Genomic DNA, 22611 nt, shown 5'->3' with positions numbered 1-22611 from the left:
ATATTTAGTAAGTATACATTTTGTAAATATACGCTTTTACTGGAAAAATAATGTAAAATTATCCATATATTTAAAAATAATTGATTTTGAATCTGCTGGTAGAGTGCGTCTCTATATTCAATGTTTTTCGCACACTGTACAAACACTTGATACGATTTACCCTAGCGTGATTTTAAACTGGTCGGCAAATATTTCTTTCTCCAGCCTGAAGGCCCACAAAAGGCACACGTTTCGGATATATAGATCACAAAAATGCTAAATTGCAAAATCAAAGAATTTCGTATTCCTTTGGGGAATAAGCTACTAACGAATCTAATAATGGCGTTTTATCTCAGCATCCCGTTTGATCTCTGATTGAAATGCACACGTTTTAACGTCAGTTTATACTAAAATCAATTTTTACCGTTTTTTCAGAAAACTCAATTCTGTAGTAGACCAACTTAGTATTAATAATCCTTAGTATTAATTAATTAATTGTCTCAAAAAATGGCAGCGCATTAGAGACAAGAATATAATCATTTCTCCACAAGAGTAGTGGAAGGTAACCACGAGGAAATTAATTTGGATGTTTTTGAAGAGTATTTTGGCCTCAGCACGTCAAGATATTGTCATCATCTTAAATGTTAACAATTCCACCTATCTTGTTCCAAAGAAAATCGTTTTCTCCATATTTGGAAAAGCTAATTATTTCGAAAAAAAATAGTCATAAATACTGGCAAATTAAATCTCTTGCACATTACATGATTGGGAATGGACAATGGAAATAGAAAAATGTCACAGTAATTATATTCAACCTGTTAGTAAGAACCTCAAAAGAAAATTATCATGTTTTTTGAAAGGCAAAAGACACCTCGAGGTCATTGTTCACTACTTTTATTTGACATTTTCATAAATAATATCTGCCCAACTCTTCAATCATTAGTACTGCCTTTTGTAGATGATCCGAAATTACTCAATACAAATATTATAAGCTTTAGGAGTGTAGCCAACTTAATAACTTTAAATTAAATATTGATAAGTGCTTTTTTATTAGATTGTTAAGGGCATGAAATAATTTGAATCCAATCAAAGATTAAAGATCTAGGTGTAATTTTTAACGAAAATGTTGATTTTAAAGATCACTTATCACACATAACACTTAACTTGAAAAATTGTGATGAATTCTCACAAAAGTAGTAGACAAGTTCGGTTCTTCAAGTATTGCAATTTTAAGTTGGGAATACCAACCGCAAACTTTCAAAGCAATACTGGAATGGTTGAGTCAGTTCGACTTCATTTCTAAATTGTTGAATAATATTACTCAATTCCCTGAACTACTAAACAGAATCAGCCTAAACATACCACCATGTAGGTTGAGAAACTTTGAACCTTTGAACCTTTTCACATAAATCAAGAGCTTTACAATTCTTAAATGAGTGCGATATAGATCTTTTAAATTTAAGTTTAACTTGCTACAAATCCTTGAAGATTTGTAGCAAGATAAAATATCTTCCGGCTGGTTCAGTAGCACTTATAGATATTGCGAGCTATCTTTTTCGAAAAAAATTCAGAATTTTGACTGCCTAATCAAAGACAAAGATTAAAATTTATGCTTTTCTTGTGATTTTTATTTAGCGACCAAACGTTCTATACTTTGTAAAATTTTCGAAAAGTACAACAACTTGTTAATATTCGGAGTTATTTTAGTAACACCATGATTCTACAAAATCGCTAGTTAGACTTCTAGTTTGTGTACTATCAAGCTAGTTTATAAACTAGTCCATGTGAGGTCTCTGAGGTGAAAAAACTTATAATTAAAGCGGCAGCACAAAACACAAACAAAAATAATTTTTTAGTTGAGGTTATGGAGATTTTACGTCCGAATTGGCCTAAACTTAACTTAAATATTTAGCTTTAAAAAATAATTTGCTTATACAGAGCTTGTATAGAGGCTGCTTACAAAAAATGTTGCCTGTATAGAGCATTCATTGCATTAGTATTCTAATTGTGCAGTTAATAAAAACAAAATCCCGTATGCCACGTGACCACACTATACATTCTGCTAAAAGAACGAAAATTAGGATTTCATAACTGAAAATATTCCCAAAGATGCCCGTTTTCATTTCTGTTTTGATTGCGATATGTATTTGTAGTATGTAGTATGTAATTACATTTCGTGAAAAATATCGATATATTGTTAAATAAATTGCTTTGGTTGCATTTATGATTAAGTGCCATTTATTTTTTTTCAGCCAGGCACAGCTTGTGGACCAATGTTAAAATCATTCTAAACGACTTAAACGTAAATTTTATTTTTGCTTTTCCAGAAAAATTACTTATCCCCTGCTGTTTCGCCCATAGTAATCCGACTTACTGAACTAACCCTTATTCGCGTAAACGTACGTATGTGGGCTTGGGAAAATGCAGCAACGTTGTTCACTCTCCGTCTTATTAAAAAAAAAAAAAAGAAACTAAAGCAGATTACCAGACAGTACGCCGTAGCTTATTCTCGGCAAGATGTGAAATTCAAAGGCGTGGGTTCAGAATTTATGAAAATTTTAATAAACGTCTCCGACTCCTTGAAATATGTTCGAGTTAACAGTTGCCGTAATAGATCCCAATTGTCGGAGCTAAAGGGAAGAATTAAAAGCAGATACGTGAACGTTGCACAGCGGTCCTTATTTTTTTTTTGTTTGAAAATTCTTATATTAATCAATAAAACAAATTACAATAAGTAACAGAAAATTAATTGAGCATTCTTTAAACAGTCGGAAAAGCACTGGTCCCAAGAATAGAAATAATGAATTTATAAAAAGAATAAATAGAAAAAATGGTAAGTATACAACCCAATACTTAATCTTATTATTATACATTCTAGAGTATCTATATTTAATTTACATTCAAGTGAATTTTTAACTGTTTTACAAATTTAACATATTTATTTATATTTCTTAAATTTTCTGGAAGCTTATTATAAGTAGATGCTTCTTGGACTACTGTATTGGAAAGTCCTTGTTAATAAATGTCCACTGTTTTCTTCATTTCATTTCTTTACAAAGTGACCATTTTTAGGAACTCTAATTTTATTACTTACTTTATTTTTGACTGCTTTAAATTCAAGACACAACTCAGTATTTTCCCTGTTCACACACACTCTCTTGTATAATTGCTCCCCATGATTCACTGTTTCAATATCATAAGTAACTTTAGACTTATGGATTTTTATATTTTCAGATATAATAACTATCAGTTTACAGTGATCTGACAAGACATTAATTTGCGCACTAAGCGTGCATTTAGTTCTGTAAATTTAATCTACTACAACGTGATCTATTAAGTTATGACTATTTGCTGTCACCCGCCTAGCACTCGATATACCTATTTTATTCTTAATGACAAAATTGTTCAACGCTATTGCACTTTTATAATTTTTTACTACTAGTCCATCATATTGAAGTTCACGACAATTATATGATTCTTAGGATATTGCGTCATTATATTTTCTCGATATTCTATAGATTTATTTCTTAATTTATTTATTTTTAATACTTTGAATGTTCATATACACTACTCTAAATCCATTTTTGTTTAGTTTTTAAAGTCTTCCTTATCCCGAATCAATAAAAATTTATTATCCGTTTGTCTTAAAAGAACGTGGCCTTGATTGATCCACAAATATTTATACCCTTTTTCATTTTTAAATATTTAAGCAGCTTTAAACAGTTCAAGATTTCGTTTCGTTAAATCATGTTTTAAACATTAAACGGGCTTTTGTTTCTTGGTTGTGAAAACTGACTTTAATGGGATTTACTTTAGCCTGCTATGAACTAGTTATTTACTACCGTGACTTACTTAATTGCTCCCCAATTTTCTTTACTACTTCCCCAAGTTTTCATTCTTATCATACGGAACACCCTGGATTACCAGATTGTTACTCAGCTTCCTTCGATTTGGCAATGTTCTAAGAAATAGACATTTTATAGACGGATGAGTCACAATTTAAACACGTGGGGAAGGATTGATGACTTTCAAAAGTTCAAGGCACAAGGCAATTTAATAATAGAGGGCCGACAGTACTAGTATTGGAAAGACAGGTCCAATATATTGGTCAGCGAGGTGCCCCGATTTGACTCCTTTAGACTATATGAAAGAGCCGGTCTATGCAACCCCAGCAAAGAACTGACAAAAGGAACAAGAACAAGGAAGATGGAAATAAGACCCTGTCGAGCATGTATACGATGTAAAGAAAAATAAAAATTGAAAGCACTTTTGATACCGCATGTACTTTATTCGATGGTTACTGCAATAGCAAGCTTTTATTAAATATTGGACGATTGATTAGTTATATTTTTGAAAAAAATAGGATATTTTGATAGCTTATTAAAGAAAAACTAAATATATTTTATTAAATATTTGATCGCTTTTTGAAAACATTGTTGGCGGTTTATAAACATAATGGAATTAATTATACAGATAAATTAAATCTAATTGAAGCGTCGTAGTCCATTCAGTGTGTGAGAAAAGGGCATCTACTCTTATATTAATTTTGTAGTACTATTGCCTAACTAACGAAACATAATGATAAGTAATAATAAATAATGACAAAATCCATGGCACAACATTCCTAAATCTAACAGGTTACAAAACAATACAATACAATTACGAGCTACATATTGCACAAAATATTTTTTTGTTTTATTTATTATATGAGATACAAAATGAATAAGTTTTAAGGACTAGGTAACAATAATAGGCAGATACTACATCCAGCGTGCTTATACAATTAGTACTAGTACTAGTACTATACAATTAGTACAAGTTATTTCATTATTTATTAGCCACTGCTTGAGTAAATTTTTTATTTTTTGAAATAGTTTATTCTCAAATTCAACGGATAATATGTTAAACATTTCTAGTAGCGCATAAAAAATATATTTTTGACATTCAGTTGGTATTGCATTTGGAATAATACAGTAGACAAGTATACAAATACAAGTATTTTTGATTTATTTGGGCAAATGTTAGCGCTGATTTTATGTACAATTGATTAATTTGTAATACTGGGGCTTCAATAAATAAATCTATACCAGAACAAAAACCTGTTTTTATGCAGCATCACATTCAAGACATATCTTTGAGTGACAATCCAAGGTTCAGAGATTCAATTAAGGCACAGTACAACGTTTTTAGTATTTTTGTAGCCATAAGCTGTCTAAGCTGATAATATTTATAGATTTATTTTCCAATATTATTAGAGATGTATTCCACATGGTCTCGCCATCTTAAATTTGAACCTATAATGGCTCCAACTTCATTTGAGCAACTATATATAAGTTTCTTGCAAAAAAAGTTGCAAAAAGTTGCAAAACATTAGGAACATTAACAAATATAAAAGAAAACTAATCACCGCAGAATATCTATTAGTACTGGCACAACTTTACCAAAAGCAATTTAAAGTTCTTTAAAATCTAAGATGATTTAATTGTTATAATTCAGGACAACCGAAAAACTGTTGATATTTCGCCATGTCAAAACAACAAGCGCAAATACTGACTTGTAGGCGGCACCTAATTGGCCAAAGTATTTGTTTTAAAATATTTTAGTTATATAGAACTTTTCTAACATTTCTTAAAATATACAGGGGAGCCATACACATTTTAAAGGCTGCTTAAGCGAAAATTTAATTGAATTATAAAATACCCAAACTGCTAAAAATTGTGGACTATTGCCATTATGTTCCTAAATATCTCAAAAAACAACAAATTCTGATGTTTAAATAATTTTCAATATTAATTCATTAATTTTTATAAAAAAACCACTATCATCGGTGACAAACTGGTTTATTTCAATGCCAACCGAACTAACCAAAAGGTAATGAAAGAAAACGTTTCCCGTGACTTCGGAAGACTAATGCCCATATGCATAAAAGGACGGAAACATATAAATTGTACGCGCTTCCCTAGCGATTAAACCGATTCTTTTAATTAATAATTTATTGTCGTCGACTGTTTCGGTAAAACAAGAGACAGTTAAAGATTAATGACAGATCTTCACTATATTGTATTAAACCGATTCATTCGATGGGCAAAATCCTTGATTTATTAATCCTATTACGTAGCCTGTAGTGATTTATTCCGACTCAGCGAGGAACTTTCTCACTGTCATACCGACGAAGAATCGTGAAATGTTTGTCATCCCCACCATTAATGGGGACTAAATTTATAGTACATAAACTCAGACGATAATTTACACAGCGATCTACCCAAATAAGAACGTTCACTTCCATTGCCTATAGCTGTCAGATAATATTCTCAATTGCTTTTTTAGGTACTGGGTGTTCCCACGAAATGTCCTACTGCTCAATTAACTTAAAAAAAAAACAAAGGGTTAGTGTATTTCAGGATTCCTCAATGGGGATGGTTTTCTCCCCTCCACTGTACAAATGATACTGAGTGTTTCAAAAAACGTTCAGCTAAGCTTTAGTGAAAATCGAATATTAAAAAATTATATATTCCTTAGTAAATATGTCTCAATCTAAAAAACCCTTTTTTATAATGTTGCTTAAGTTTGCCCTTGTATATTTTTATATCCAATTGCAGAAAACTTTTTCATTTATTGTATATTAAGTATCAGACATAATATGCAAGTATTTATTTGACTATTACTTTCAGTGTCTACAAGTTGAACTTGAACTTTTTGTAATTGTTTTCAACTCCTTCTTTGCAACCGTAAGGCTAGGAAAATTTTGTCATATTTTCTGTATTATCTTGTTGCTAACAAAATATTATATAAATACGAAAAAAAAACTGATCCTGGAGCGTTAGTAAATATTGCTGACTGGATTAATAAATTGTTTAAAGTAATTTTTATCTAATTATAACGAATTATCTCAGGTAATTATGACTCTTTAACAAACAACTAATGAACTAAAAATTATGGAAATAATTTTTTAGTAGCAACTTTTTTATTAAATTTCGTTTATACATCTTAAACCTTTTTTGAAAAATAATATAAAATGACTTTCTTGGGCCCCTTTTAAAGGAAGCTTTTTCCGAAACACATATTTATTTAACCAAACTAATGTTATTTTTGATTTTTTTAAAACAACTTCCACAGGCTATTTCCAATTTTTTTGGATAAACGTAAAATGTAGTTTTTACTAAGTAACCTAGAAATTTATTGAACCATTTTTGTAACATATATTAATCAACATGCCAACATCAATAACCAAACTAAGGTTATTTTTTAATATTCTATTTAGAAGTTAAAAGTAGAATTCCAATAAGCAATTTATAAATATGAAATTTTCACTTCATTACTCCATTCTAACGATTGAGAATAAAGAAAAAACAGCACAATCTTGTATGATGTGAGTATCAATTTATCCAAAATAGTTTGGGATTGTAGGGAAGCACGAAGACTGGGATAAAGGCAGAAGACAGAATCCCTCAGAGGTCTACCAGTCAAAGAATGGTCGCAAGAGTAATGGTAGGTATACTGATATGCCACTGCTGCCCTAAGAGGCATCTGAAATCAATGGAAGTGGAAGAAAACCGTGCTAAGAAGAGGAGGAAACAGCTATTCCAATGTGAAGTACGTTCTCATTTGCTAACCAAATCAGATGCAAGTACCTCAAGCAGTCATCGCCGGCTGTGGAGTGTAATCAGAGATCAGATAAGGCTCTATAGCTATGAAAAGGCTCACAATAGATCCTTTGGGTAGCAGTGACATTGCTAACTCTCCCAAATTTTGAATGTCAATATTTTCCTTTGCTTTTTCTGAGCTGTGTTCTCTTGGTCTATCTTTTTCTCCCCCAGATAATTTCTTGTACTCAGGTTTTATAACATTACGTGTACCGTTTTATTAAAAGAACTCAAGTTTCGCCAGATTATGAATGCCACAATAGGTGATTCAAGGAGCCCGCTGCTAATAAAAACGGAAATCATTCGCTGTAATATTACAATTAAAATACTTTCGCGGCCACTTCATACGAAACAGGCAAAACCTTTTATCATTTTTGTATTTTATTAAAGCCAGGCCAACGCTTCGGCCAATTCAGTAATTACGCTTGCACGATGTGACCTTTTAACAATTTCGCAGGTCTTTAAATTAATTTATTAAATGATTGTTGCAAGACCGTATGTTTTTTTTTGGTTATCGCAAATAAGGAGAATTGAACATGTACAGCTGTCTGCTTTGTAGAGAGGTGAATGAAAGGGATCGGCTGACGGGAAATATTAATTAGTTATAGCCGTTCGAAGAGACCAAGTAAGGCACGGAAACAACGTAAAGTTTACCCTCTAAGAAATAGTTCATTAACAGTTTATTGAGATGTAATCTGAAAATTCCTTTCAATTTTTGGGGTTAAGGCAAGTACCAAGTGTACTCATTTTTTAAAATATTTTCAACGTCCAGCCACTTCCTGTTCAACGGGGAGTTGATGTCGACTTGCTTGTTATGCGTTGAACACCCCATATATTAATACAATTTGGGATCTGTGTGAACTTCTAAAAATATTTCTATGCCTATGCGCAACGGTATTTGAAATATTTGAATTTGAAAAAAAAAAAAGATTTAACATGTATAATTTTGTAACTTCGGAAAATTTGGTATTCACATTTGGCAAAAACGTCTTGGTTATTGTTGTTGCCTAATTTAATAAGGATTGTCTAAAAGTAATATTAGTATAGGATATTATCCATAAAACTTGTTTAGAATTTCACATAGAATCTCAAAATGTAATAATATATCTGGTGTTCACTATGAAATAAGCAAGATGACAGGAACTGCAATAAACTTCAATAAAGGTGAAAAACTCGGTATAATAAATCCGAAACAACGATTTTATTTTTTTTTTACGTACTTATAATTTGGCATCTCTTTTATGAAATCTTTTCCTACCGTAATATTTGTTATTTACCAAAGACCCAAGGTTACACTGAAGTGAGAATTTTTTTTGTAAAAAAAAAAATAAACAATATTAATCAGATCAGATAATTATCAGATTAAAATTGCAACAGACTTAAAAGGTAAATTATTATAAGTGGATCTGCAAAAGACATATGAATGATAAAATAATGAAATTGCTAACTTCTATATTATATTTCCTTTAACCATTTCAGAAAGCAGGGGCTATTTACAGTCTCCATTAGGGAAAATTAAATGAGTGAAGTGTGTTCAAACAATATTCGCTTAAAGCAGTGTTAAAGCTAGAAGCTACAAACAGCTGGCATTGTATAGAATTACTAGGTATTATATGGCATACAAACACAATATGAAATATACATCTCCTGGGCATTATACAGAATATTGATTTAATAAGTCGCAATGTAGCGAGTATTGTAATTAGAGTGCTGTTAGCTAGACTATATTGAAGATGACTAAATTTGTTCAATCGTAATTAGCCGTTTCTTTTTAAAAATTATTATATCACTGCTGCATTTGCAAGCAAGCAAATTCGGTGTCAAGCCAAACCAATTTATAAAAAAAGAGAAAAGTGGCAAATAACCAACAAAACCTAGTTAAAAGTAGTTTTATGTCTGGGCCAAATGGGTTTATCTTATGCGAAAATTAAATATAAAGATAGTGTTGGTTAGCTTTGCTAAGTTTTTGCAATTTTGTGTGTGTAGGACCGACTAGTTTGGATTTATACAATTTTTGTTAGTATTAATTTTTTTCCATTAAATATGAGGTAGCAAATGCGACTCTTGCCTTTTACAAAATTACTAGGTATTAACTAAATAAAGTATATATAAACATTTAAATAAAAATAAGTTCATATATCGCCAGAAATGGTTACCAATTCTATAAAATACTTTTATATTGTAATACAAGTGTGAAAATAAGTGAAGATGGACTTAAAATACGTTTCCCAATGAAACTCTGCGAACCCCACTAATAGTACATCAACAAATTTTTTGATAATTACAAAATATGTAAAAAATATCATGACAATATTTTCAATTTCAATTCAATTTATGAATTTATTATTTAATGAGATAGTTAAATTTGTAACAACTGTTTGGTATTTTGTAAATAAAATTTATTATTATGACAATGGGTCAACAGCTCAAGACATATACATGAGAAAATATTAATTAGACGCCATTTCCTGTCCATTGTATTAAACATAATGCTGCGTTTAATATACAGCACGTTGCCGATGGAATCAAATGCAAATTTCTTAATGTTTCCAGGGAAATTTATTAAAACAAATTCCACATAAGTCATCGCTAAACTTCTGTATTCATTAGCAACGCTAATGTATTTGAAAGCGTTGTAATTCGGCTCACAACGCATAAAAGTAAAACTATACATAACTTAAGAGTAAATATTCAAAAAAAGTGAGCGTTGATAATAAATAACAATTGATTGTTAAAAGAAGACAATCGACTTCCTGTGCGGTAATAGCGACGGGCAATCATCATTTTATTGAAGATGGTAAAGAGAATAATAATTATTTCGTGTTCGTCAAGTTATGAAACATTTTATTTAACCTTCCTCTTTAGCAACTATTTTACATATTGCACTTTGTGTTTCCTTAGCTCTCCTACAAAAACAAAGAATTATTACCTAATTTTGATTAGTTTAAAAATTGTATTTATTGATTTAATATTACTACCTCATTTAACGTAAAAATTAATTTTAAGCAAACATTTCGCGTATTTTCTCTTAAGGGTACATTTAATAGTTAAAAATAGGTCTGTTTTTTTCATATAATCGTTTGGTTTTGGATGTTTAATTTTTGAGATTAATTAATCAAAAACAAAGAGCCAGAAAGCTTCATTTTTGAATGCTTGATCTAAAATCATGGTTTAACATATATATAATTTGGATTAACAGAAAATAAAAAGTCTAAAAGATTTTTAAGTAATAAATAAAAAACTCTTGAAAACAAAGCAACTTAGGGCACACGAATGAATGAAAAAAAAAACACAATGTTTCGTTGTAAATGTCACACGAATTATCTTTTAATTTTAATAAACAACATTTTAGTCTTAAAATGAGAGCTATCTTCCTACCTTTTGTCAGAATAGCTGGAAAACACCCTGTATATTAATTTTTGTAGATACTTTAAATTGTTGAAAACTGTGGTATCAATAAGTGATAAATACTCGTACATAAACTGCAGACCCACTAAAATATTTTGATTAATTTTGATATTTTTTATTTTAAATTTATGATAAAGTAAATATCACTGGAATATCGTTTACGCAATATTTTCGTCTCAAAATTCTCCTCTTTCCTTTTGTAAGAAAGGGGGGAAACGCACTGTATATTAATTTTTGTGGCTACTTTTATTCAACTTACAATAAATAAATCGATAAGCGATTACAAAAAAATACTCATCAGTAAAATACCAGACCTACTCAAATATTTGTGAAAATTTTTATTTTCACAATAGCAATAACATACGGACTAAATCGAAAAGTAAGTTTTCAATTAAAATTTGAAACACCTTGTGGTTTGGAATTTTTTAATTTGACCCTTAATTATTATCAAGCCGGGATTTTATTGATATTTTCGTGTTTTATTCACTTTAATAATTTTACTTTCTAGGTGATATATGTGACAGAAAGGATCTACATTACAACTGCACTAATGTTTTATTGTTGCTGGTTTTTCTGTAAGTAAAAAAATATTTAAAAAAAATTATATATATATATATATATATATATATATATATATATATATATATATATATATATATATATATATATATATATATATATATATATATATATATATATATATATATATATATATATATATATATATATATATATATATATATATATATATATATATATATATAAATTTAGTGAATAACTTTCGTCTGATTGCATTAATTTCAAATTTTGCAAAGATTTTTGAAAAAAACATTTTTGTCAGACCCTTAATTAATATTAACTTCAAGGCAATTTGGGTTCCTCAAGAAGAAATACACAGATGATGCTATAACTTTACTTAGTAAATTTGTTTATGAAAACTTAAAAGTCAGCAAGTTAAAACAAATGTTGGAGTGCTTCAGGGCTCAATACTTTGTTCATCATCACCAATTATATGAAGCCTGGAAAAACAATCAAGATGATTTGGTTAAAAGGGATCAATATCCACAATACGAAAAAAACTTGACAGGCATGAAGATAGACAACTGCAATCCAGAGTATAAGCAAGTCCCAAGAAATTTGTTCCACAATAAATCTTGTTAAGAGTTTTGAAAAAAATATTTTTGTCAGGTTATTCAACTTCCTTAATAAACACAAAATATTAAGTTTAAGGCAATTTGGATTCATCAAGAAGAAAGGCACAGATGATGCTATAACTTTACTTGGTAAATTTATCTATGAAAACTTAGGTCTTAGCCTACCAACAGTTGTGATATTTTTAGACTACACAAAATCTTTTGATACAGTTGATTTTGAAATCAAGATTAATGATGTGAGTCTGAAAAGAGTTACCAGTAGTAAATATATAGAAATAACTTATGAAATAATATAACAGAGTAAAAAAAAACAAATACTTAGTATATGTATTTTATAGACTCAAGGAAATAGAAGAATACAGGAAAGCAATTATTACAAAATTTCAGTTTATTCATAGATTATATAATATGTGTTAACCACGCTGGTCTTTACCTTTTTGTTCCTTAAATACTTATGTTATTACGGTATAGAGTCCAAAATAATACGGTAAAATCAGAAAAAAGTTGCAAAATTTATACGTTCACAGAGTGCTTTTGAGAAAACTAAGAAATTCCCAACATTAAATTAAACATTCGCAAAAAAAAAAATAGAATTTGCCGATTTCGTTTCTATTTTTTTCTTGTAATATTTAAAAGGTTATAGAAAATAGAGATCACTTTCCCGTTGCTACTTTTTGTGCTCTGCAATATAGCGCTGAGATTTTAAGTGCGACGTTTCGTTTCGGCGAAATCATCATCAAATTTATTTTTTCATATGGTCTGTGAAAAAACTTCATCATGTCTTAAATATAAATTTTTATTGCGAATACAACGATGTACATTGTTTAAATAAAAAAAAGAGTTTTAATTAAATTTTAAATATTTTGGTGTAGATGAAATGATAACTAAAAAGGTAGATCACGTTACGTGTTATTAATTAAGCAAATTACTTTTAAAAAATTGAATTGTAAAGAATGTTCAAACAAGTGAGCATTATTTTGGAAAGTGGAGTGGAGTGTTGGACCTGTACCTATCCATTTTTCCTAACTAACCAAAACGATGTTGATCTCTAGATAATCGGTGTTTCGAGCATTAGTTCTTGCCCAATAATGAGCATTTCGCAGGTTAAAAATTAAAATTGCATTATTTGTTACTATACTTTCGTCCGGTCAAATAATCTTATGGGGAAAGTTGTCATCTTTCTGGAAGTGTCAGAAAGTATAGTATATTATTCGCAAAATATTCTTCGCCTTTCTTCATCATCAGGTCTGAGCTTTTGACGAATTCTAAATTCTTGTTTTTTCAAAATAAAATGAGCAGTTGATTTCGCGGTTCCAATTTTATGGTCTAGAAATTCCTGGTATAGTACCACATGAAAGGGATGATATTTGTGTTTTCTACTAGTGCCATTAACCTTTAATTGTATCATCAACTAGATACTTGCCTCTAGATTATCTTGGACTTGAAGTAAAATTTACAATTCTTTTTCCTCATTGGTAAGATTCCAGTTTACCACTTTCCGTTTTCATATTCAATACTACCACTAGCGCTGATTGACTAGTTTATTAAGTTACTTCGCCTTGTAAAGGCTTACGGGCAATAAAGTATTTTTTCTACTCCCGTCTGTAAAATAACTAATTACACACCGTATAGTATAGTATGCAAAACGTTCGGTAAACTTTTTAAGTCACTCATTAATTTCCATGTATGCAAGGATTGGGCGGTCTTTACAGTTCATCGTTTGACCAGTTGGATCGGCTTCACAAGCGTATTCTTAGGATTATTGTAGTAAAGGAACAAGATGCAGATAGATCATGGAGTATCAAGCAATCATTTGTAATGAATTCAATAGTGTATCAATATAGTGAATTAAAAAATGAATATATACAAAATCAAATGAACACTCGTAATAAAAGTATTACTTTACCAATTGGCTACTGGACAAAGAAGCTATGTGTATTATGCAGTAAAATATTTTAATGAATTACGTAATGAATTGAAAAATCGGAATGTCGACTGCTTTAAAAAAAGTTAAAGAAAACATTAGAAGTGTTACAATGGAATAAATAAAATGTAAAAATAAAATTCAAAATATCTATAACTTTTTCTAACGAGGTGCAACTCACAACCAATAGTAACTAGTTGTAAGTTATAGTATTTGCCCCTATAGGTCCTTTACTGTAGAATTTTTTTTTTATGTAAATGGGATTTTTGGCAATAAATATTATTATTATTATTATTATTATTATTAATTTAAAAACGTATTAGGATTATGGTCAGTGACTATAATGTGTTCCTAGACATCTAGAATTTTTTTTTAAAAAAGCAAGACTAAAACAAACCCATTTATACCCGAACGCTACGCCTATGATTCGCATGTCAAATATACGTTAATAAAGCGATACATTTAAGAATTTTAACAAATTGTTTAATGGATTATGCTCTTTAAATGTCAACTAATGCGTGACTAGAAATGTATCCAACAGTGATGGTTATATCAACAATTGTTAATTACCGTTTTTCGTCTAAAGGTAAACGAGTTTGTTGCGATAAAGGCAAATAGACACGGTTTTAAGTTATGGGTGTGCTTTATTCGTTTTTTTATGATTATTTTTATTTCTTCTACACACACTATCGCGGTAGCAATTAAAAATGCTTCGCACCAGCCGAACAAAAAAAAAAGAAAATGAACCTTTAATATAAGCTAAACCATCCAAAAAACCACAAAAATCACTCTGCTAATGAGACATCGAAGCTTAACGCTGATACATATCAGTGACATTCTCTAGCACTCTATATATTACACAGCCGAACTTTCAAGCTTAGAAATTTTAATTAAATTTTGGATTAAAACACCGTCCCTTGAGTAATCAATTTAAACAACTGATTTCAGATAATCATTAATTGAAAGTGGGAAAAAATTTTCCTTATAAAGCAATGAATTATTTATCTAAAGAACTCCTACAGAGGTCTGGTTTTCAATTTTTACTATCGTCTGTTTTGTTCACGCCTGCTTCCTTGAAGGCCACTTTTTTCAGTCTCTTCAACTTCTTTTTCAATTAGGGTTTTTAGAACTCTCTCGTATTATTGTTATTATAATTATGACTCTTATTAATCCAGCACAAAGAAACAAAGGAGGAAGACCAAGAGAAAATGGAAAATGAATTGGAAGGACAAGAACAAAAAGTTAACTTCCTTAACTGGCGTCACATAACCGTTGATTTTACAAAAGGAACTTATAATGCTCAGCAAAAGACACCAAAAACCCTACATATATTAGCTCTGGGTAAACATTTTGAAAAATATATATCTTAAAAAGCTCTTCGAATAATAATAAACTTCTATTAAAGGTAGTCAACAACAACGTGAACAGTATTAAATCACACAATATAATCGATATAATGAATTAATACTTAAAAAATCAGTATCAACATCTAAAACCCTTCAAAAAAAGGGCCAGATGGTATGTTTAGCGGAATAGAAATAACGGTAATTTAATATTTTGTATTTAGGTGAGGCTTTGCGATTCCTTGCATAAAAATGATCTTTGGAGAAGAAAACACATCCCTTATCAGGATTTATAAAAATAACTTATTGCCTATAATTACCTTTTTTGTATTTTTTGGATGGATCATTTTCTCCTGGAAATCACAATCGTTATCGGATAGCGGAAAATAGAGTTTTCAAGCTTTTGTTTTTTTAAAAACGCCTATAAAAATAAAAGAACGTAGACGTATTGATTTTCAATGACATGCAAATTTTTAATTGAATATCAAACACAAGATACTTGATAAAATAACGATATACATTTTTAAAAACATTACATCAGTACGGGCGCTGGTAGCATACCCGAACACTTCAAATTTTTGATTGAACATTTTTACATTTCATTTCTACCAATCATGTCCCTTAATTTACTGTAAGCGAATAACTAAAAAATCTTAGACTCTGCGGCTGAAATTATCACCAGTGAAATAAGAACGTTGCTTGTTGACGTAACAGCCTGAAAACTTAAATTTTGTTGATTCTATTTACATCAAAATAAAGCAACTAATGTACCCTTTTAATAGTTTGTACAACAAAAGAGCGCAACTGATCTTCTCTCTGAATTCTAGAGAAGTTACTCTGACCTAGTCTGTTCAGAATGGTTTTTAACGCAAAACGACAATCTGCATCAGTATTGCTACCAATCATGGCTACTAGTCCACTCAGTTCAAAAACCAAAAAAAGTCTTAGACACTATCGCTGAAATTATCAACAGTGAAATAAGAAATACACTAACGAGTTATTTGAAAAAACACCAGAAAAAAACATTTATGTTTAGGAAAATTGTAACCTTGCAATGGCACGGTCAACTCATGGAATGTTGAATAAAAAAAGTGTTTACATCAAAAGAGCATTTTCGAGAATTTACTGGGACTTAAAGGGACCTGCCTAGAAAGTTCCAACTCTGTTTGGAATGGTGCTTAAATCAAAAGTACAATCTGCACCAGGATTTCTACCAAACATGTCCCTTAATTCACCGAAAACGAATAAGTAAAAAATCTTAGACGCTACAGCTGAAATTATCAACAGTGCCCAATGAGCTATTAAGAAGGTTAGTATATATCAGTTGCAAAACAGGTTAACATTAATTTCTTCATTATTTGTGAGTTACAAAGAAAATTGTATTTGAAAAAGTAGCTCGTTTTAGCTGCTAGAGAATGAAACTCAACTTAGTTTAAAGTGTATGATATAAATAGAATGCGAACGCATAAACATCGCTACCCTTTTGAACAAAAGAACTAAACGACATAAAAATATTTTTTTTCCTCACCGCTTCGACAATGTTAGAGATTCTTTTATATCTGACTTCAAACTCTATTGTTTGTAACCGTGTATTTAATGACAATGTACCTGTTTGTTCGTATATAAACGCAGACGAATAAATCTGCATCTACCTCTACAGCGTCGAAATAATAATTCATTTTTCGCTCGCGTGGTTATTAAAATTCGCATTAACAAACTTCGGTGACCACAGAATAGTGTGTAGATGAATAGGTGTGGGTTAAAGGGGGTGGGGTAGGGAAAGTTTTCGGCCAAAGTTTCCAACGGTGTCGGTTACGTACAATAAACCCGTGTTTCCGTTTGTTGTATGGTCGGTTTTTGTTCCAGAACGGTGCGTTTTTAGAAAGTCCAAATTAACACATATTCGCGAAATGCTTAGAAACTGAAAACTCATTTTGAAGCTACGTTTCAGATATTGGAAATGTAATGCAAAAGATTACGTGTTTTATATTAATATTGTTGACGATGGACTATTTCGCGGGTTTCTAGGACTGATCTCCGAGCGCTTTCTGCACTTAGCGTAATTATTTTGCAAGAAAAGCAGCTTGACAGACCTAAAACTTGAAACTTCCTTAACGAAAGAGGGCATTGGGATAACCAAGAACTTGGGATAGAGTAGAGGAGAGTAGAGTAGACATGTATTCACTAATACGAGTTGTAAGGAAAAGTTTTGTCAAGTATTACATGAAAAAAACAACAAATAAAAAGTCATAGTCACAAACTGTTTATTTTTATCTACTGTTCAGACAATTTTTTCTAGTGGTTTCAAATTGTATATTAATCGAATTATTCGTTTTTGATCTATTGTTCCTTATATGACATTCTATGAGATTGCCAAGTATACGCATTTAAGGAAGATTTCAATGTTAATAGGTCAAATGCCCACGTTAGGCAGGACTACAGGAGAGTACCCTTTTAATAGTTTGTACAACAAAAGAGCGCAACTGATCTCTCTGAATTCTAGAGACTATCCGCGAGAAAAAGTTTTCAAACATAAAAATTTTCAATCAGATGAGCTTTCTCGAGAATTTACTGCGACTTCAAGGAACGTGCCTAGAAAGTTCCAAGTCTGTTTGGAATGGTTCTTAAAGCGATAATACAATCGGCATCTGCATTTCTACCAAGCATGTCCCTTAATTCACTCAAAGCGAATAACTAAAAAAATCTTAGACACTACTGCTGTAATTATCAACAGTGACCAATGAGATAATGAAAAGGTCTGTACATATCAATTATTCAGCAAGAAAAGTAGCTTGGCAGGCCGGACACTTGAGACTTCCTTAACGAAAGACCTGGATATGAGGGAATTGGGATAACCAAGAACTTCGGATACAGTAGAGGAGAGTGGAGTAGACATGTATTCACTAATACGAATTGCAAAGGAAAGTTATGTCAAGTATTACAACAACAAATAAAGAGTCACAGTCACAAACTGTTTATGTTTTTATCTATTGTTCATACAATTTATTCTAGTGGTTTCAAATTGTATATTAATCGAATTATTCGTTATTCGTTATTACATGAAAAAAACAACAAATAAGGAGTCAGAGGATATAAACTGTTTAATTTTTATCTATTGTTCATAAAATTTCCTTATTCGTATATAAAAAATAGTCGTTGCAGGGAAGATTTTAAATATTTTTCCCAATTTCTTTTGGTTTACGTCTCTGATTTTAACAGGAAGTATATTATAGTATGTTTTTTATAGAAATAGTATAATTTTGTTCCTGCCGAATATGAATGAATTTCAGATTTTTGTATGAAATTTTCTTAGTTTTTATGTAAAGGAATACCTATCAGATAAAATTTGTGAAGTTTGAAAAACATCTCAGCATAGCTCTAGACGTTTTAAATTGTATATTAATCGAATTGTTCGTTTTTGGTGGACAAAAATTGGGAAGATATCAATCTTAATATGGCAAAATATGAATTAATAAGTTTCTTTGAAACATAGTCTATATATTGGAACACTTTGATTGAGATTCGGTGCATATTGATGTCCATGCTTGTGAGTTAGTGAGTGAGTTATAAGCTGTAGATACCAGCGAGCTTAATATACTTCTACTAATAGTTCCACTGAAGCTATTGAGCAATGCCATGGAGTGAGATCAAGGATCTTATTCTCTCTATACGGTGAAGCCATTTCTAGATGGATAAGTAATCCCAAATTTAAATTAGGTAATCCATTTTCCTTTATCAGTTTTACGATACAAGAAAATGTTGAAAGATGTTGGAGAATTAATGGTATTTAAATTATTGCTGGGAACAAAGACAATAGATCAATTGGAAGGTCAAAAGGAAGTCTAGCATAATGAAGTGAGAATACCCCTTTAATAAGTACAAACCTGATAAAGAAAATAAAAATTTTGCTTGCAAAAAGGATAACTAGAAAGTCCTTTTATTTTTCAGGTAATGTAGTACCAAAAAATATCACTGGGAAGTTTTCGTCTTAAAGATATGAAAGTACTATTGGGTAACATGTGTGTCAAAATATAGCCGGCCGCCCTTTGCATACATGACAAAGGCGAATGAATGAAACCAACTACACCCAAAGACAGCAGCAATAAAACGTAGTAAGAGAACATTCTAAATAATTGTATATATAAAATTGAAATGCACAAATGAATTAGGAAAATACTGGGCAAGTTCTTACTGTCGTATGCAAATGACCTTCGATACAAAGCAGGTGTAAATGCTAAAAAGTAGAGAAGATAGGATCGATCCCTGCGGAACACCACACCTACCTCGGTCGCGTGTTGAGTTTCCCTTGGTGGTTTCGACAAACTGCAATCTTCTATCTTGCATCATTGAAATGCAACAGTGTATCGTGTTTAAGTATTTATTGGAAGCAGAAGCGATGATCGGAGGCATTGGAGAGACCTATTGATATATTTGTGGATGTTTGGGTTACCCCCATTAACCTGACCTCAAAGTTAGAATAACTAGGGGACAATTAAATTTTAGTAGTAGACTTTACTACGATTTAACAATTTAAAAACGAAACATATTTAAGACAGTTTCATTATCTTATTTCTAACTTTAAAATGAAAGTGTCTCCTATTCGCTTGAGTTTCGATTGTAGGTCCGGACTTCCAATTATACCAGCTGGAAGATACAAGACCAAATTTTAAATTTTATTAAGCAAAATCGAATGGAATTTTTCTTCGTATACTGGCAATTTTGGAAGGTCCCCCATATAGTTTATTGACATTTCATTTAGCCGTTTTTGAGATGTTTCAGTTTAAAAATAATTATCTTTCCATTTCTGGACATTGTTAAAACAATTGCAAACATAGATAATATGATTGCCATCAAGACCGACTTGAGAATTTTTAAACAATAAGGCTATTGTCTAGAAATTGAATGATAATTATTTTTAAACTGAAATATCTCAAAAACGGCCTATTGAAATGTCAATAAACTATATGTTTTTGAAAACAGGAAAACAGATCTACGATTTAATCTAATAATATATAGGGCATTCATCAACATTCATTCATCATTCATCGTTTGTTCTTCTGACATTTGCATAATATAATAGAGCAAAAATCTTCAAACTTTTGTATTTGAAGTTTTCTTTTTCTATCTTTCAAAATGTAATGCATAACAAACTAACTAATTAGAACTAATCAGTTCAATTCAGTTCCAGCTGTGAATTATGAAATTATTGGGTAGGTAATTATCGGTCAATGAGGTGTTATAATTGTGAATAATAGTTGGAAGTTATTAATTTTGTCGAAATCATCCACCTATATTTTCGGCCGGCCTAAAGCTAAAAACAATATATTATCAGATTAGAGCGGCAGCTTCCAAAACGGCACTAATATCAAGAATTCGCCTTTTATCAGGGATAGATATATATCCCGTCTCATCCCTAGCTGGCATCGACATCTATAAATAAAAAGAAATGGAAACAAAATAATGTGGCTGACGGAGAGCCATTCCAGAACTTATATGTCATATAAGGGATGATTTCGTATTGACCCTTTACATCAAAATAGCATTAGGATGGTCCCGAGGAAAGTTTTCACGATGTTTATCAAACTCGGCGTTTATATACCCCAGATAATCTATTACGGTCACATCCGTCAATACGATCCGTATTCATTTTGAAACGTTTCAACCCAAATCCAGATGGATTCTTTTCGTCTAGCTCAGCCAATGAATACTTTGATCCTGGCAAAAATTTTGTAAGACAGTGAAAATCTGAATAAAATGACCACTAATGCATAATTTATATTTTTGCAAGTTTAAGATTTAAAGAAAAATTTTAGCCCACATACTGCAAAATGTGAATAATTTGATTGGAAAACAGGAAACATAAAAACAAATGAGGGCCCTTTTTGAATAACAAAATTACTTGAAAACCCTTATGAAAATGGCAATTAATGGAGATATTTAATACCTTTCGATGCAAATAAAATATTTTTATAATGACTTCTATATTTTTAAAACACCAGAATCTCTGTTTGTTTGTGTTTCTAAATGGTGGGATTCTATGAGGACGACCAAATTTGAGGGTCGTCTATAGACGTGGGAGAAAAATGAACCTATAAAACCATACGACATGGAAACATGGCGTATTAAAAATTTCAGTATAAGCTCCATGTTAATCTATAATGTCCACAGGAATAGCCACATTCATTTCACTGAAATGAAGTTTAATAATTCTCCCCTATCGTTGAACAAAAAAATGTCATTGGACTTCATCCCTCCTTGTTGTTTCCTGTGTTCTTCAATTCTAATGTTCACAGTTTTTTTTGTTTCTCTGTTATATTTATTTAGTTATTATCATAACAAATTTAAAAACAAAAAGGATAAAAGACCCAAGGGGCGCTTCTAAACTTAACATAAAAAATCGCTTTCATTATCAAAAATAATTGTTTGTAACCATTTTTTTGCTATTTAGTAAGAACAAATCTTTTAAAAAATCCAATGGTAATTTGTTGATCAATTTAGGAGCTTGATCTTTGAAATAATGCTGTGTTCTCTCGAAATAAAGGCAGCAACTGTTTTTTTCTTGAACTTTAGATATTTAGCACTCTAAAATTTTTAATGTTTCCTAAGTAAGATTGAGTGAAGCTGTCTCAAGGATTGAAACTTTAGACGTTTCTGTCTGCGTATAACGTGATTGATCCTGTCATATTTGCTAATATTGTAAAAACATCTGGGCTTTCTAACTAACCAAAACTGGACCATAAACTAAATCAGCATATGATAACCTGGAGATAATTATTGACTCACAGAGATAATTTATGTTTGGGATGCATTTGCTAATCGTATGTTAGTATCCACTTCAGTTTTAAACTCTATATCATTGTTAACTCTAGATGATTTCTGACATAGTCTACCCGTTTTTGTGGTCCAAATAATACGGCCCCTGACTTATTGTCTCTTATTGACTCTCCACACTTCCTGTACTCTAAAATACCAACTTATGGTGAGATCGAGAGTAAGGCGCCCACATTTATTAAATATTTATTAACGTGGATTTCATCAAGCTTGCATAATATAATTAGTTATGCGCTAGTTGTCTCAGGTGATGATAAAAGTTGCTGGAAGCAAGTTGTTCCTAAATTAACTACCATTAGATAAAAACATCTCACATCAAATCAAATCAA

General features: G+C 30.8%; 1 protein-coding gene across 2 annotated transcripts in view; it reads right to left on the bottom strand.

The window, feature by feature from the left end:
* Nucleotides 1-22611, bottom strand: part of LOC132708807 (PDZ domain-containing protein 4) — a 221205-nt gene that overhangs the window by 16543 nt on the left and 182051 nt on the right. The window lies entirely within an intron of this gene.

Source organism: Cylas formicarius, unplaced genomic scaffold (assembly GCF_029955315.1).
Source record: "Cylas formicarius isolate icCylForm1 unplaced genomic scaffold, icCylForm1.1 PGA_scaffold_12__32_contigs__length_19106922, whole genome shotgun sequence".
NCBI lineage: Eukaryota > Metazoa > Arthropoda > Insecta > Coleoptera > Brentidae > Cylas > Cylas formicarius.
The sequence above is the reverse complement of the archived record's forward strand: the minus strand, read 5'-3'. Positions and strand labels throughout refer to the sequence as shown.